Raw genomic sequence first — 19,186 nt, 5'->3', positions numbered from 1 at the left:
TAGATGGAAGATTTGTTAATGAAATATGTTTTTATATGTGGGAGGTACATTAGGTAAAAAAATTAGTTTATTTATGATAGTTTAGCTTACGTTGTTCAATGCTCATTTAGGTTAGGTTAGTTTTGTTAAACAAATTCCCTACCCCAATTAAGTTAGCTTGAGTAGGTTTTTACAGTATATAAATTGTTGAAACTTTGTGGAAATAAATTTTAGTAAATTGTGGTTTGCCTTTTTAGGTTAGCTGGGCCAGGTTAGTTTAATTAATGTATAAAACGTTATTAGTCCATAAGTACCTAATTACCAGAATTAGTGCTATTATTGACTTCCTTTGCAAGTTTTTTTTTAGTGATCTGTTGATTAAATTATAATTTCAGTACAGTTTTTAAGAAAATGCACACATGGTATTTTAGAAACATGCAAACAATGTCTGAACATTTCAATAGCTCCTGTGTTTGCTAAAATTAATTGATTATTTGAATGTAAGTAAAATATTGAGGGCATGAGAGAAAAAATTAGGCGGAGATCATTTTCATAACATTTTGTTTTACTATCTCTAAATGTTTTTGCAATTTAAAGTTGTTGAGTAGTCACGCCATTTGCTGACATTGATATGACTTTTACATAGCACATAACATAAACAAGTAAACTAATGAAAAACTTCATTAAATAATTAAATATTAGGCCTACTATTGAAACATCTTTAGGTATTTAAAACCTACTAGTACAATATTCTTATGACAAAGAAGTTTACTAACAATGAACACAAATATAATTATTTTTCTGCTGCAGTTACACTTTTTTTTTCTTTCAGTTGCAGCCCACTACAAACATAAACGAGAAGTATGAACTGCAAGTTCAGAACATGAAATTGTTAAATGAAAAACTGAAAGTGGAGACATACAAGTTACGTCTGGAGACACTAAAACTTGAAAAATAACTTGGTATTCCTCCAAATTACACATTGTGCGAAGTGCAAAATGAAACTGATGAAATTGATCTATTCGAAAATGCAGTTATAATTAATGGGAACACTGTTGATAAAAATGTGTGAATCATACTTGAGTTAATCTGTAAACACGTAATCTTTTTAATTGTAATTAATTGTAAGCAACTTTACTTCACCATATACAAATTAGTTTTGAAAAATATGGAAATTTGAATTACAAACTGTCGAATCTTATGAATAATCATACCAAAATTGTTCTGCATTTATTAAGTCTGTATAGTTTATCTGCATTCAAATGTATCTCAGCCTGTTACCATTATTTAAATACCTTTCCATGAGACAGATGAAAACAAAATTTTCCTTCCAAAAAGCTCCCGTAGCCATCTAGCGAAAATGGTTTATTAACTGTTGTAACCTTAACTGTGCCCCAATCCGTGGATCATTAGCACCATATTCAACTTCATCTTCATCTTGTAACTGAATGCCTACTTCTTCATCAGTGTTTCTTGATACATTGCACAATGTAGTACAGCACTTAAAAACGTTGGCTGCAAATGTTGGACTAACACGTAAGTAATTAAGGCAAGGAAATTTTTCTTTTAGTATGCCCAAGGAACATTCTACATACCTTCTAGTTGATTTGTGAGCCCTATTGAAGCGATTAATTATGGGATCATTTGTGATATTTGCAACAGGAGTAATAAGCCATTCCTTCAAAGAGTATCCTGAATCTCCAAGTATTATAGCATTCGGAATGGGTCGCCACCCACCATCCATTCGGTGACAAAATGTGCTGTTTCTCAAAACCCTTGCATCATGTACACTACCTGGCCAATTGGCACTTACGTAGTAAAACATTAGATCTGGTCCACAGACCACCATGCAATTTATGGAATGTCTTCCATGTCTGTCCACAAATGCTGCTTCATTTTCATGAGGTGCATCAATTTCAATTAATGTTCCATCAACTATGCCTACGACTTGAGGCATCCCTGCTGCGTCGTGAAATTTTGAAGCTACATGGTAAACATCTACTGGCCATTTTACAACTTCATCGAACTTTATTTCATTCACATCAACAACTCTGTGAATAACTCTGGAAACACTTGCTGCAGAAACACCATGCATATCACCTACAGCATGAAATTGCCCTCCATTTCCTAACCAATGGAGTGCTATACATAGCTGCTGCTTTGAAGTTAATGCTTTTGTTAATGTTTCTTTTTGTCGGATGCTGCAATAAATGACCAATTTCTTGCAGAAGTTCTTCTAATTTTTGTGAACTCATCCTAAAACGTTCATTGTATTCATAGTATGTGACAAAGTTCGTATTTATTCTCTCCTTGAAAGTCCTTTGCCTTCTAACCTCAATTCTATTTCTTCATCAGAGTCAGTAAAAACAATGTCCATTGTTTGTACTAACAAAAGTACTAATTCAAAAGAGATTCACATTCAGAAGAAAGGTTTTTAACCTCTACATTCAACTCGAAGTAAGATTTACAAAACTCAGAATGCTTGTAGAAACTTAGGGGTTTGCTACAAGTATTTACTTGTGAAATTTGGTTTATGAAATGCTATAAATTTTTCACTTGTAGAAAACACTTGTAAATTGTTAAAAACACTTGTAGTTTTTAGCTTGTAACTTGTACTTTTATGAAACAGAATTATAGGAATTTTCACAAGCTACAAGTGATTGACTTGTATATTGTAGACTTGTATATTTTATGCAACAGGGCCCGGGCGAAAAAAAAAAAAACTGCAGCAGGAGCAGTGCGTATTCACAACGGGCGCTTTCACAACAGACGTGCTCCGCAGGCTTAACCGGCGACTGCCTGTAGCTGGGAGTTTCATACCACGAAGAGCGATGTACACCAAACTATGTTATGCTAACTCTAAACGTCTACGCCCGGCTCTTCGCTCGCTTTCTGCGGAGCGTTTGAACGCCCCTGGCTGAGAGCACTTTTGGAAACACATTCAAAAAAATGGACGCATATTAAAGAAAAATAAGTAGGAAGTCACTGCGCTGCGATCGCGCGTTTTCTCAGCCAGTGACGTAATCCTCTGAAGCCCGCCAAATTCAAATTTGCGCACTACTGTTCGTGGCTGTAACTTTGCAGGGTTTCGTTTCCATACATAAGTTCCGTAATAATTTTTGCTTGTTTTGGAATTTGCGAACATTCTGGATTAATATATGTGTTTATGTGTACATATATAAATAGTCACAGTATAACTTTTAGTTTGTTTAAATTTACGGCAAACATTCAAATTTTTTTTTTTTTGCCTGACTATCAAAGTCGTTGTAACTCACTAGAAGCCAATTTTCTGTATTTATACTGCTGGGTAAAGAATGCATTTTTTTTAATTCTATGGTCCATTTATATAAATCAGTGATAGCCAACTGGCGGCCCGTAACCCTAATACGGCCCGCGGTATTGATTCGCAAGGCCTGATTAAACAATTTTTCAACAAAGAAACCTTATCAAATATACATAGTCATGAACTAGCCGTCTTTGTTTGCATATATGTAGAATAAAGTTGTCAGCTTTTTAGAAGCCAGAGCACTATCACAGATATACTCGAAAATATGATTTATATTCGAGTTATCTATACATTTTCCAATAACAATTATTTTTTACATTTATATATTACATTTTAAAAGATTTATTTTTCGTTACTTCTTCAAATTCCACAATTTTATTTATTAGTCTCTGTATGAACATATAAGACATAAATGTTTTGCAAAAATGCAGTGTCTGTCCTAGGGATAAGTTTGAAGATATATGTCTGGCCCTCAGAGAGAATGAAGCTGGCCATCACTGATCTAATTATTTCTTCATGAAGATAAAGAATTAGACAATATAATCGTACGTGGCGAGAAAAGTCGGGCCTGAAGTTATCTCGTACGGTAACCAATCTACGTGACCGCAGACGTGGAAGTAGTTGGAGGGAAGGGATGCTTGAATCTGTGTGTGATTGTGTGGCTGATTTTAATGTAATACCTACTGCTTATTATTATCTTGTTTTGCCACCGCCGGATTCTTTTAAAGTGTTAATTACTTTCCTGCGCGTGTATTCCTGTGCTTAATATTTAGTTACCTGTAAATAAACTTTTTTTTTAAATTTGTATTATGTTTTATGTTTTTTTTGTAAGATTTCAATTCATGATGTACCTTTCAGCAGAAAACGTGGTTAAGTGTGTGAAAAGGCGTATTACTTAACTTCACTACCAATAAAAACTATAATAAATAAATAAACAGACGTAAAAAATAGACAGTTCTGATCATACAACTGGATGAATGAATTAGAGCTTATTCGTGGACGTCGGGGTATTATAACCTACGAGGGGCTATGAGATGTGACTGGAGCATTGACACACTGAATGAACGGATGTGGTGAACGGGAGAACACCGATAAAACCTACTGGCTCGCGGTAATTTCCCAACGGGTTTCATCCCGTGACCAGAAAAATCTCTCTCCCTTCCCCCTCCTCCCCTAGCTATTCATTTCGTCAATCATCCATTCTCCAATGACCCCGATGTCAATTCGTTCATTCTTAAGCCACTGGAGGTAAATTTTTCATCGATTGATTCTATATAGTGATAATGAAACGTCTTTCGTAAATTGTTAGCGTACATACGTTACTGGGTTGCTTTAGCTTAGAGTCGTGAGAATGAAATTTTATAAAAACGTAAATAGTGATTTCCGTCGTCCCTTTGACTATGCGAAGTTGAAAAATGTAGGTTCCACCGAGATTTGAACTCGGATCGCTGGATTCAAAGTCCAGAGTGCTAACCATTACACCATGGAACCGCTATACGCATTAAGAAACTCATATAATTATTACTAATTGAAATATCTAGCTGATAAACGTAAAGTGAAGTGGTTGTTCTGTATCTTATCTGACCCCGTGGACGTGCTTTGTTGCCAACGACGTACAGCTAAATGAGTGATTGCTGAAATGCATGGGCGTAGATACGGGGGACAAGCCCCCTCCCCCTCCTCCCCGCCAGTAATTATGAAGCCCCTCACTGACGACACACCTTGCGCTTGCAAAATCTTGACTGTGAAACGGGGTTGATACATGAAAAAAAACTATGTTTTATGAAAAACTGTCTTTATGAAATATAGTTTTCTGCTGATTGCATGCATTTGGGCCAAAATTAGGGAACTATACAACAGACAAGCACTTATCCAGAGATGACTTGTGTCGGTTAACCCCGAGTGGAAAATTGTCGGACCACGCGGGCCCCTCTTGCGAATTTCCTTGCGAATCCTACAGATTTGTGCCCCGGGCTAAAAGGGATTAAGTCACCAAACCAGTGTTTTTGAGTTAATTGCACATTATTGTTTGCTCGGGGTGAATATGCCTACTCATTTCAGTGTTAAATAGGTCCTCGTGTGCCCTTCTGTTGTGTACGATTAGCTCAACAATGCCAAGATCTTTCGTTTACGATTCTCTCTGCGACCAATATAAGCTAAGTATTTGGCCTCGGGTGGTAGCCATGTTTGTTTACGTTTTTAATTCGTTAAAAATTGTTTGAAGTACAGGAATATCTAAGGTTCTATCAATGCTTTCTGGTTTATTATATATATAAATTTCTGTTCTTTCGTAACTTTGAAATTCAATCTCGTTAACTGCCATTTGTTACGTTTTCGTACATTTTAGAAGCGGCAGATGCTAATGAAACGTAAATATCTTTCGGGTTTTGATACGTTTCCGTTTTCAAGTTTCCTTACAATTGTGGAACGGGCCTAAGTCAATACTGGCATTGAATATATATAATGTATAGAAGTCGCGAGCCCAGGTTAAATTTTCTGTCCGGTTTCTTAGAAGAATTGTTGTAGTTCCAAGCTCCGCCGCTGCGATCGCTTTCATCGCTGGGTATCGGCCGTATACGCCCCTGGCGGTATTTGGCAGAACTAGGTTAACCAGCCCAGTCGTGACATCATCCTTCACCCCCCCCCCCCCCCCCCCCCCCGAAAATCCCAGACCAGCGATTCAAATTACCCGGCAGGTCTTATCAGCATCGTTAGGCGACCTTGAAGAGGAGCTTCCCTTACCGTCGTTTGAGAATGATGAAATCCCAAAAGAAGCTAGCCACGGAAATCACTGAATGATGGGATTCTGTACCCGAGTGAAGTGAAAATTAGCTATTAAAACTTTGTATTGGGCCAATAGTCAGCTCAGTGTTACGTTCAAAATATGGTTTTATTTTAAAAGTAAAATACTTATTTAAACTATATTTCGCGTTTGTACAAATTTACTTTTAGATATTGGCAAGGAAAATCAACATACCTTAAACAACCTTCTCTTATTCAACGTTATCTATTAAGTAGTAAAAGGGGTAAATATTATTTTTAAAAATAAAAAAAATGTAACCCACTAAATCAGTATTGGCAAGATATATATAAATTCAATATTAAAATACGCACATTAAAATTTTTTGTAATTAACTTTTTTCGGTAATAAAAATTCAGGATGATTTTGGTTTAATTGGTTTACGTATATTGCTATATTTTCTAAATCACATAGAAAAGGGAAAACAGTGCATCAGTGAAAATTCAAAAATTTATAAGTAATACTAGCCATACCAAAAGTTCAATATGCGAGATAAGAAATTTGGTAACTGCTCTACATTTCAAATAAAAATGCATTTGTTTCATGAATACTGAAATGTATGCGTAATAAGGCATATTATGTTATTATACTAAGCATGACTATAACTAAAAAAATTACAGTAATTTAAAACGATGGCAGTCTTAACATACAATAAGTGCGCGAGTCTTAGTTTATTTTTTAATTGGCTTCTTCGCCAGATGGAAAAGAGTTAAGATTTCATCAAGGAAAAATATATTCTCAAAGTCACTAAACCGGGAGATAGAAAATAAGGTAGGTACTTAATTTTAAATAAAAGTTAAAATAGACTTACGCTAAACCAATTAAAAATAAGTCGTAAAAATATTTTTATTTATTAAATATGTTCTATACTTGACAGTTCTTTGTGTATAATTCTTCAAAAATCTTTGAAATTTAATACATATTTTCTTAAAATGGTAGAATATCAGCAATACCCGCAAATTACGTGAGCAAAGCCACGGGTTATTAGATACACTTTTATTATAAAATAAAAACAATTATGCATTTGTAGTTCACGAATGTGATATTTTGTTTATTGCTTCACAACATTCATTTGCCAGTCTCAAATTTCATCGTACCACTTGTCAGAAATGTCACCAAAAATGAGAGAGTTTTTTTTTACGAATTTCAATTACGAGGAAACCTTTCGCAAGACTTTTTTCTTCGCAGTAGTCACTGGGACACCATTAATTTAAATCCACTAAGATAATAAAATTGTATGTATAATGATTTGTTTTTGTATATTTATATAACTTCCCAACCAATTTTTAATGATTTTCATGTGAATAAAAACTTGTAAAGCAATTTAATTAACTGTGTCATAATACTTCTGATTAGATGGAAATACAAACTTTTCATCAGTAATATACGATGATAAAAATATTTATTATTGCAAAATAATATTTCCTGTTCAAATGCAAATTTAAATAGATTATTCATACATGTTTACTGCTAATTAATAGTTTAAAATAATAATTTTTTAGTATAAAATAATTTTTCTCTTGTGTTAAAATGGGTTGCTAAAATGAGGAATTATAAATATGTCACTTACTAAGTCCGTGCACAGATTTACACAAAACAGCAATGTAAATAATCTTTTTTGGTAGTTTCTAACTTTGTGCCCTGGATAACATGAATTTGGTTTAATTCATACCAAAGTGAATTTTTTGAACAACTTAAATTGATGTCATAAATAAATATTTATTTTATATTAAAAATCCACAAACAGTTTTTAAAATATAATATTTATCACGCCAGATGGAATAAACAAACAAAAAATAGCTCTTATATGTTGTCTGTGTTTAAAGAATTGTATTATATTTCATGGAAATAATATTTACCTTTCGGTTATTAAAAGAAAATATATTTGTATTCAAAATACTTGCGCATCGTTTTTACGAGCATAACTTGTGTATCTAACCTCAAAGCAAGGAATATAAAGAGTGGGAACTCAATGCTATAACAAACACTCTTATTTTCTTTGGAGAAATCCGGGAAATGTGCGTTATTTATAAGCAACTTAACATAGTAAATCGTTAACTTTTCAGATCTATGTTGGCAAAATTGATTTTTTTTTTGTGGTCATTCGCTACTGGGAATATTCACCATATAACGTTTAAGATTATTTATTTTGAATTACGTAACAACCAAAACATTATGTAAAAATGCTTCATCTTATGTTAAAAAAATTATAAACTGCATAGCCACAAAGTATGACATACCATTAGTTTCAGTTACTAATAACAACACGTGCACGCGTTTGAACAGTCATCGCAGCCATAGTTGTTTCATAGCTACCAAAATCATTCAACGTTCTCAAGAATTATTCCAAATTATGTTTTGCCATTTTACTCAATGCGCCACTCCGTTAACACAACATTTTATAAATTCTGAACTACGAATGTCAGTGAAAATGTACACTATACTGTACATTCCAATCTGATACGCTTTAAGAAATTTCTGTAGTTTTCTTATTATTATAACTTAATTTTTTATGTTGGCATCTTTTAACCGCACTGTTTTTTTTTTTTTTGTTTTTTTTTTTCGGTGGCCGTACTCCTCCAATTCAGTTGCGCCCGCCGGTATCCAAGCGCTCGGATTTCAACAAAAGGCACCGCCTCTCGATAGAGTGAAACAGAGAATTACGCGCACGACCTTGAAAAAAGCGACGCTACAGCGCTCTAGCGTGGAAGCTGGTAACTACGAGTACCCTCTTGTGGAAAGAAGAGCTGTCTAGCGGCGGAGCTAACAACTACCTCAGTTTTGGATCCGAAAATTGGAATAATAAATCCTATCCCCTCGCGACTTCTATAAGTTATATATATTCAATGATACTGGTAACTGGTAGCGAGATATTACTTGAACCGGTATTCCTGTGTTTCATCAGCTGGTGCTCGAGGTTGCGATTACTTCCGAGCAAAGTGAACATCAGTAGTGTTTACAAATCATGTTCGCTGGTTGTTTGTGAATATGGTTTGGCGAGTGATTAGTATGAGTAGCAGAGAGTGTGAAATTCCTGCTGAAACGCCTCACTTCAACATGGTTCAGAAGAACGCCTAGGACTGTAAATGCATCAATAAACTAGACGTAGGCGTTAACTAGTTTCATTTATAAAAAAAAATTAATATTTTATTTACACGAGGGTCTAATAATGTAGAAAGGTATTATGGCGTGATTTGCTGACCCGGCCGCAGGCTGGATAGTTGATGATGATGATGTTTTTTTGGCAGAAATTTAAAGCAGTGTTTGTATTTGTGTTTGGTAGTATTACAGAAGCTGGTCAGAAGAGTTCATTCGCTGTCTGCGTGCACTACTTACATCTGCCATTACTTGGCTGTGAATATGTAATTTTTCAACTGTCCATAAAAATGACATTGTGGACGTATAAATTTACTATATAAATCCAGAATTAATACGTTAGCAGTTAGAGCGGCACCGTATATTTATGATTTAGAGAAATGCGTTACAATGTTAAAGCCTACAAAATTTTATCTCACAAAAAATTGGCATGTATATATTTAAAACGTTGCAAATAAAAATTGACTAATTGACGAAAAGTATTTTATCAACTTCCTGACTGCTAGTGAGATGTTTAATTTAAGTGTTTTTAATGTTTTCGAAATAAAAATAAAAACGATGTCCACACAAGTTGCAATAATGATGATGACCAGTTTTTTTTGCAAACCGCAACAAAAAAAATATTTTATAGTATAAAGAAGTAATACTAGAGGAAATTTTACATAGACTTTTGAGAATAGACATTATCAATAATATAAACATTAATATGATGTCACGTTTATTCTTATAATTCGTAGGTGTTTTTTGGTGTCTAATAATATAAAATGTTCATCATATGTGACATGATGACTATTTTTAAGAAATTTTCAACTTTTAGACATGAATATTTTAATCTAGATAAAAAAAATTAAAGCAACAAAATGGGATGCAAAATTCATTCTTAAAATGAAACTATATAAATATATTTTAATTCAATGTTGGCAAGAACAATGACTATCTTCTGGTATTAAATCAAACAATAATTGATATCATTCACGTGACTTATTTCTTTTTTGCTTCATGTCTTAAACTGCTGCGAAAAATATCTTGTGTTTTGTTTATATTTTTGATTAAATCCCAGAAATATCATGGGGGTTCATTTAAAACAAACAAACTGTTTTCTGTCATTGAAAATAACATAAATATTTGTTGACAAGTATTATTTTCATGCAATTTTTTTATCTCATTAGAATAGCCACGAGTATTCTTTTACCTTTAATTTGATTGTAGCAGATGTATGCCTATACTAAATACTAAAGAAGTAACTTATGTAAATTACTTTTCCGTTGGATATTGTAATATCCAATTTTTTAACATTTAATTAGTTGTTTCAGTTTACTTTCAAAAATATTAAACATTTTATCGTCAATCTTTGTAATTCTATTATTTGTTTTAATTTTGAATAGCCAATGCAATGTTGGTTAATTTGCAAATGTGGTTAAGTATAACAGAAGGCATATCGTCTGGAATTCGCCACCTACAAAGACGTTAGATAAAATAAAATGGGTCAGTAAGTATCTGATATTTCGTTACAATATACCCAGTAGTTACGTTAAAAAATGTATATTCTGCATCACAATACCAATTTACGTAAAGTTAAAAAGTATGCGCGTGCTTATGTATGCTCGTTATAATTTATATTTACTTGGCATGATTAAAAATTAACTCTTGCACGCAAATAATTAATAGAAATAAAATAATAAAAGGACTGGAGTGATATTATAAATACGCTTGGTAGGCCTTAAGTATAAATTCAATCAAATTTTAAAAAAATAAAATTTCAGTATTAGTGTAAACACGTTTATAAACTAATTATTATATTTAGTAAAATAATCTGAACGTATTAAAATTAATAATATAAAAAATAAGCAGAATGATTACTCTAACTTATTAAATTACTTATTAAATAATAATGTAATACATTATAATGCTAATAAACTATACATACGGGAACATAACCTCACTTATATAAATACACATAGGAAAAATTTATAAACACAATTTATATCACTAATATTTACAATACATAAACTTATTTTATTTGGCCCAGTTTCAGTATAAATCAACAATGTATAAATCTGAAAGCACAGATGTAATTTTCATTTGTATGTAGCCATTTTTTCATCCTGTGAAAATTTCGTTGAGTGGTGCGCGCGCATCGTAAAAATTCACTCTCCAAAATTTTTATTTTTCATAACGCGCCTAGAGAAGTAGAACTTCAAAAAATTAAATAGCGTTTGTGTCCGCTTAAGTGTAATTTATAAACAAACGTGCGTGTCATCTTCTACACGAAGCCATTTTTTCTACGTCTTTTGTCAGTTGGCTCGTCGTTGACGGCTCCGCGCTCGGAGTACGAGGACGGGCCTGTACAACATGATCGGCGCATGGCCGTCACCTGCGAGTGTTAACGGTCGCCGAAGACAACAGGCGTCGGCCCCTAGGGAAGAGCGGTCGCCCCCACGACCTGCCAGGGAGCATCCCCCCCCTCCTCTCCCAAATGCTCCGCAGAAGGAGAGCTACCTCCAGATGTTATCTTCCCCGAGGGTAAGCGATACAGCTAACAGTTCTTCGCAAGCTGAAACCTTCGCGCAACAACCACCGCCGGCTGGAATCGGCAATCCTCCAGTTCCGCTCCGCCGGGGAAGAAAGGTGAGGAAAAGGAAGACGAGGGGAGGAAGGTAGGGCAACACATTTTCATGTGAATGGCCAGAAGAAAGCTGGTCGACGAAGAAAAGCAAAAGGAGCCAGCTCGGAGGAACAAGAAGGGAAAGGGCGAGTTTCGGCCTAGGTTAGTTCGACGACAAAAGATAAGGGGGGAGGGGGGCCAGGTGCGACCCCGATGGAAGAAGGAAGGGTGGTGGGGAGGATCTTAAGGGCACGCGTTTCTTGTCCCCCTGGGTCCGTACTTCCCCCTCCACCCCACATAAATCTGGTTTGAAAGGACGCGCAGCACGGCGCACAAAGCTCGGAGCGAAGCAATTCTTGTTTTCGTCCAGGTCCTTTCAGGTCGTCGGGGAGGGTGTGTGTGTGTAGGGGAAGGGGGTTGCTGCGTTTCTCGCGACGACGCTGTCGCTTGTGAGAAGGCCGCGAAGCGCGGTTACTCACGACGGTGCATCTGCTCGTTGCTTCCTGCCCCCCCCTCCACCCTTCACCCTCTTTCCGCCACGGGGTCGCCTCCAGGCATCGAACACCGGCTGCCGCCTTGAGACACACAAGCACGGCGCGCAGAGCTTCACAACAAACCACGTGACTTGAAAACTGAACTGCTCAGGATATCCTAGTAGGGGTCTGTTTACCAAAATCATTTAAGAATACTCCGTAGGGCGGATGAGTCGTTCTGTTACCGTGTTTGTTTTTAAACTGTACTTTTTTTGTGAGAATGAAAATGTTCTGAAACGAGCAATGTTTATGCATGAAACTCCCGGTACAGACTCTGGAAAGCACTCGAGGACCTTGCACTGCATCTTTATCTTCATTTCTCCATCGTATGACGTAATGGTTTTCCGCTGGAACGTCATGGTTGCGCCCCGCACTGCGGGAAGTTCAGAGCAGACACCGCGCTGGCGGCGGTAGCGAGCACTCGCGAGCACGAGCACAGCCCTGACCAGGCGTGTTGCGCGGGAGCGGAGGAAGAGGCCGGCGTGCTGGAGGCCGCAGGTTCGAGCGCCGTCGTCTGCGTCAGCGGGGCGCGGAGGGGTAGGAGGGCTAGCGGTTGAAGGAACCCACGCATAACTTAGAAACACAAAACTTAGAACAGTCATAACTTAGAATTCTCGGAAAAAAAATCCACATAACTAGAAATGTCGTAAGTTAGAACGACCATAACTTGGAAACACATAACTTATAAACACATTACGCAGAAACTTGCAACTTAGAACTATCATAGTATAGAAACACACACCTTAGAACAATCATAACTTAGAAACACACACCTTAGAACAGTCATAACTTAGAAACACACAACTTAGAACTGTCATAACTTAGAAACACGTAACTTAGAAACACACAACGCCGAAACACACACTTGGAATCTTAATAACTTAAAAATACAGACCTTGTAACAGAATTAACTTAGAAAATTCTATCTTGTGTGTTTCTAAGTCGCATGCTTCTAAGTGATGACACCAACCCGTGGTTCAAGTTTTACCTTAAGTGGTTTTCCATCTCCAATTCAGACAACCACTGGTTGCACTTCTGTGCCATCCCCAGGGGAAGAGAACTTGACCCTGTCCACATGGATGTCAACTGCCATTATACGTGTCATCCTCGGACAGTAGTTTATCGAAAACACCGACAAATTATTTAGGGCTTAACTCATCGTCGGCATAGAGATCATAAGAGACGATGACAGGTGATGAGATGCTAATAGAGCATTGACGCAATGAATGGGTAGGACAGGGCCGCAACTATAGTCTCTGGCACCCGGGGCATGAATGGATTCATGCGGCCCCCCCCCCCCCCCTCTTTTTAGCTCATACCACACCAATAAAGCGGTGATCCGGGGGCCTCCCACGGAAAAATGGTGCTATTTAAGCATTTTCCATACCTATACATGTAACAGTTTCTGTGCTACTGTACCTTCCATGCATGAACCCACTATGTCCATAAAGGAGTCCGTATAATCACTAGACTTGTTCATTAAATTGTCGTCATAAATGTTTTTTAAAGATTTAAAATTCAACTTGCGAGACCTTTTTGCAGCAAAGATTTTGATGATATTATCATAGCAAATAGTGGATGCTCTCTTGTGTTCTATGGAAAAAATGCTCAAATTCGACAGTCTGTCTTGCCTCAAACTATTTCTTAAATATTTTTTTAAAATTTTCAATTTGCTGAAACTTCTTTCGCCTGTAGAAACTGTTACAGGAAGAGTAAGAAATATCTTAAGGGCTGTGGTCAGGTTTGGATATCCTTCTTCAATTCTGTGTTCGTGAATGAGCTTCAACGGGGTCGCTGCAGATGCTGTTTTCATAGTGTCATCAACTTCCAAGGCGTGATGTTTAAAACTTTCCATTTCTTGAACTATTTCTTCTCCATTGATGTCATCTTTGTATGTTTCAGACAACCATTTGGCTGCAGTCTTCAAATCTTTAACTTCCATTTTGTAGATGTTATTCCCATTTAAAAAGCTAAACTTGTCATTAATTGCTTGAAGAGCCTGAAACCGGGATTTTAAGGCATTCACTATTCCATCGCCACTGCTTCCTCACAGCCAGTGGTACCACCCTCTCTGACAACATTGTACTGTATTCGTATAGAGGACGCATTAAAACATTCTAACTTCTCCCTTTACAATTTTTTTTATGTTAATGATGAACTCAACATTTTTCTCAGAGTATTTTAAAATAAATATGTTGAGACGTTATATTGTAAATCAGATTAGACATTCCTGGCATGCAAGTTAAAAAAAAATTTACCAGTTACCAGTTGTAGTAGGCATTACAATGCAAGCGATTTCGGCGCCCCCACAGCTTTGCGCCCGGGGCGTATGCCCCGCTTGCTCCCCCCTAGTTGCGGCCCTGGGGTAGGAGATAACAAAAGTAAACCGGAAAAAAAAAATTAAACACCGGCTCACGACAGTGTCCGCCACATTTTCAACTTACGTAATAATACAGGTTCATCCCCGCTGGGAATCGAACCCAGGTCGCCTTTGAGAATGATATAACCACGTTTATTTTAATTTTTATATTAAAAATGTTTGACTCGTTCGTAATTTTCGCAACCAATAAACGCTGGATAATTTAAGAAACAAAATTATTGACATTGATTTGTTTAATTTTATAGCCTTTTTTACTACTTATTTTGTGACGATATTAAAGTACACCCCTGCCTTACCTGGAAGAATATATTAATTATGTTAGTTTGACATGCTGGACGGCATCTAACGTAGAGGTGTAGTATGTGTATGTAAGTTGTCTCCAATGGTCCATGCCATTATCTATGCATCATTCTGTCACTTTTTTTTCCTGTAAGCAGTGTATGTAAACAACGTCTTTTGGTTGTGTGTTTGTAAAAACAACGTGTGATTTTTTGCAAAGTGGTTGTTGGGTTAATGAAGCGGGTGTCTGTTTTGAAGTTAAAGTCAACTGGTTAGTAATTGGATAGCAAATCAAATCGTAGCTGTATAAAGGCTAATATGCTAAAAATTTGTTTAACAGCTTGAAAAGAACTCGCTAGGAATAATGGTAAAAATGCAATCATGAAGTGAATATTGCCAGACAAACATGATACCAACACATATGCTAGAAATCAGCATTAAACTTAATTATAAACTAAAATTATTTTGCTAACTTTGACTTTAAACTTAACATGGCAAAAATTTTACAGACAAACTCCCTTACCGCTTAACTCCATGGCTACAACTGGTACTACTTATGAAAACTTTTAAATATGAGACAGGTTACATGAAGCGGACTATAAGTAAAGGTTTGAAAATGTGAAGCATAGTTATTATGGCAGATGCAGGACGAGCTAGTAAAGAGGAACTCAGGACAGGAGCGCAGAGAGAGATTCTTGACTTTCAACTGCCGTAACTACAGATATAACCAATACCATTAGTAGATGTAATGATGAATATTGAACAATCTGATACACTTTGATGGCCGCTAGCAAATATGCTGCAACCTCGACAATTTTTTTTTTTTAATGATTAGAAAAATTTCCCAAACACTATTTCTTTACACAGCAATCTTTACTAATTACAATGATTCAAAAATTCACTGTATTATTGTAACATGTATTTATTTTACTACAGGTTTATCTAAACATACAAAAAATTTATAAAAACTCCATTATTAAAAAAGATTAAAGATTAATTTCTACTGTGGTAAATCTTTTCTGTAAAACTAAATTTGTCTTTAAAATATAATATATGCATTTATATAGTGGAAAAAAAATTAAAACATAATTTCTACTAGTAGTTTGGAGTAAAAACGTCACTACCTATGGTGAAAGCTGTATCGTCTTGTCAGGCCGAGGTTGCCTTTCACCAGGTGATAATAACAATTTGAAAGGAAAAACGTTACCAGTGGACATTATTATTATCATCGAAATTTTAATCATTATTACATGTTTATCATAATCATATATTTTGATTTCAAATATCATCGACGTGGCAAGATTACCTTTAGATTATTTTTTTTTTCATAAAATATTCTGGACACACATATTATGACTCAAGAGTGTTATAAAGTCGCCGCATTCTTTGAACTATCGAGGAATATATTTTACTACAGTAATGCTAAATAATTTTATAAACAGGCTGAGTTTGAATTCGACCAAATAGTTTCGGCTACAGGTTCATCATGACAAAATAAGTTTAAACATATTTACGTCTTATAGGCTAAAGTGATTCCCAAAGTTGGTATAAGTCTTTCAAGATGAAGCTGAACATAATTTTTATTGTAAATAATAGAGAAAGTATTTAAGATGGAACATTGAACGTCTAGATTATGTTTAATTGAATGAAGTTAAACAACCACCAAAAATTTTGTCGTCTCAAAATTATTTTATTGGAATAATTGAAATAACTCTTCATTAAAAGTATGTGGGGAAAAAAAGGTGTTACTCCAAATTATTTCAGTGATATAATTTGCGACAGCGACAAATTTTATGGTGGCTGTAGAACTTCATTCAGTTAAACATTATACAACCCCTTGGTGTTCAATCTTTTAGTACTTTCTCTATTATTTACTATGAAAATCTTGTGCAGTTTCAAAGACACATATAAGTCGTACATATGTTTTCAACTTATTTTGTCGTGATAAACCTGCAGCCGAAGGTTGTCGGTCGAATTCAGACTCATGCTGTATATGTTTATTGAACACGAAAATTCTCAACTTTACGCATTTAACTAAAAGATAGCTATTTGAAAATAATCATATCGGATTAGGCCACAGTTATCTCAACAATGCCCTGGCATAAAAGTGTATGCTCACAGCGTCGAAGATTGCTCAGTTTACAAAAAAACTATAGGCGAGTTCGCACGAGACTTCACGCAGTCGGGGCGTTACTTTGTATGCTTCGTGTTTGAACCATCCTGACCTTGAGCCCTATATTTGTGTATGTTACGGGCTATGATAGAAGAAGTAAACCTAGGTCTACCCGAGTTAACTTAATATTACCAAAGTTTGTTGCGTAAAGTTCGAATAATAGCTTAAATAAATTTGATTTCTGCTTTTACCCGTGTACACCTAAGTCTACCCAACGCTGACTGGGTAATGTCAGAAAAACAAAATGATTGATAACTTTAATTTATTAATAGCTTAACTAACATAACCTAATACTCTCAAAAATGACGCAACACCCTACGTCAGCGTTGGGTAGACCTGTGTGTACACAAGTAATCGCCAGATTCAGATTTATTTGAGTGATTATTCAGACTTTACCCTACAACCTTGGATAATGCTAAGTTAACTCGGGTTTACTTCTTCTTCTAGCATTACCGGTAGCATATACACTCTTTATATCCACGTTTCTGCAAAATATTTACATTCTTAATGCTCCTGCGCCGTTCATACTTGCGATGCAGAGTGCGAAATACGTAGGAGCGAGAGAACCCTTTGGGTATTTTGCCCCCCCCCCTCCCCCCTGAAACCTTGAAGTGGGGGCAAACGGGGGCAAAGAAAGTGCTATGTAATCAATTTTTAGATAATAAAACTGCTTAAATAGCACCATTTTCCACCTTGAAATACAAATTTTCCCGTGAGAGGACCCCCGGAACCCCCGCTTCAATAGGGGGGATCAATGATTCTTTATAAAAAGATATTTATGCCCCCCCCCCCCTTTGGAAATTTTGTTGTTGCACCCCTGGTGCCAACCTCACCTCCGAATTCCCACTTTCAATTCCCTCCTTCTCCCTCCTTACAGTCCAAATATTAACTACAAGTACAATATCGTATCAAGGCAAAATTTTAGTATTGCTGATTTTTTCCTTGTATATTTCGTAACGGAAATCGTGAATATATTTACAGACACCAAATGAATTATCCGGGAGAAGGAAGACGGCGTAGGGTTTTATATTTTTGACGCATTCCTGAAAAGAGTGTTGATTAGGTGGAATGTACTATACGTGTCCGTGTGTCTGTTAGACGCTCAGTGTGGACAAGTAGCTTAAACTCTGATAAAAATATTGTAAGGAATTTTTTTTGACAGAAACTGCAAAGGATATTCACACTTAGAAAACCGAATAAGCAAAACACATTCGTGTAGCACATGACTACATAGCTAAATATGTATGAATATTTATTTCTGTGATTTTGTAAAAACGCTCATCTGTCAAAGTGTGCACGTGCCCTGCCGTTCCTGTCAGAAAACAAATCTCACGGTATCTTAAACAGAGAGTACCTACGTACGAAGGAGGCTGTATACATGCTCCTTGATACGTACGTGATGCTGCCATAACACTTACATAAAATTCCATCTTTTTGAGTTTCACAGTTATGTGGTTCAAACTTGTGAGAGTAGTAAGTTTTGTGCTTCTATTCTATGATAGTAGTAAGTTGTTAGTTTCTAAATTGTTAAGTTATGATTTAACAAGTTATTGTGGTTCTAAATTGTGTGTTTCTGATTTATGGTCGTTGTAAGTTATGATTTTTTTCTAATTGTAAGGTATGCCTGTGACTTACACACTAGCGGCTTGCTTAAAGAATATTTAAATAAAGTATTATTAGGTATACTCTCGTGTGCCAGCCATCTTTGTTAGCCTATATGTAGGATAAGTGGTCAGCAGTCACTGTTATTAAGCTATGGTATTCTCAAAGAAATATTGCAAATATTACAAAAACACACACATATATATGTGTGTGTAGTAAACTATGTATATTAAACATATATATGTATAGTGTTTAAGGATAATCCTTCAATGAAAAGGATGTTTTAATGTTTTTTTTTTTTTTGTAATTTAATGTTTAATTTTTTTGTTTTTCCTTTTCTTCATGACATGATACTTATTGTATTTATTCGTTACTGCACAGAACTATAAATTACAAATACCGTTGTTGGACCGTAATTTTGATACATTTGTGATAGAGGCCCTCAGATTTATT

The 19,186-nt window shown here is 35.7% G+C and overlaps 1 non-coding gene across 1 annotated transcript; it reads right to left on the bottom strand.

Annotated features, from left to right (window-relative positions):
- Positions 1-4,684: 4,684 nt before the first annotated feature.
- Positions 4,685-4,756, bottom strand: Trnaq-uug (transfer RNA glutamine (anticodon UUG)). Its single transcript has one exon. It is a non-coding gene; the product is annotated as a tRNA-Gln (tRNA).
- Between the last annotated feature and the right edge of the window lie 14,430 nt (positions 4,757-19,186).

This window comes from Bacillus rossius, chromosome 1, assembly GCF_032445375.1.
Source record: "Bacillus rossius redtenbacheri isolate Brsri chromosome 1, Brsri_v3, whole genome shotgun sequence".
NCBI classification, from domain to species: Eukaryota; Metazoa; Arthropoda; class Insecta; order Phasmatodea; family Bacillidae; genus Bacillus; species Bacillus rossius.
This window is presented reverse-complemented; position numbering and strand designations above follow the sequence as displayed.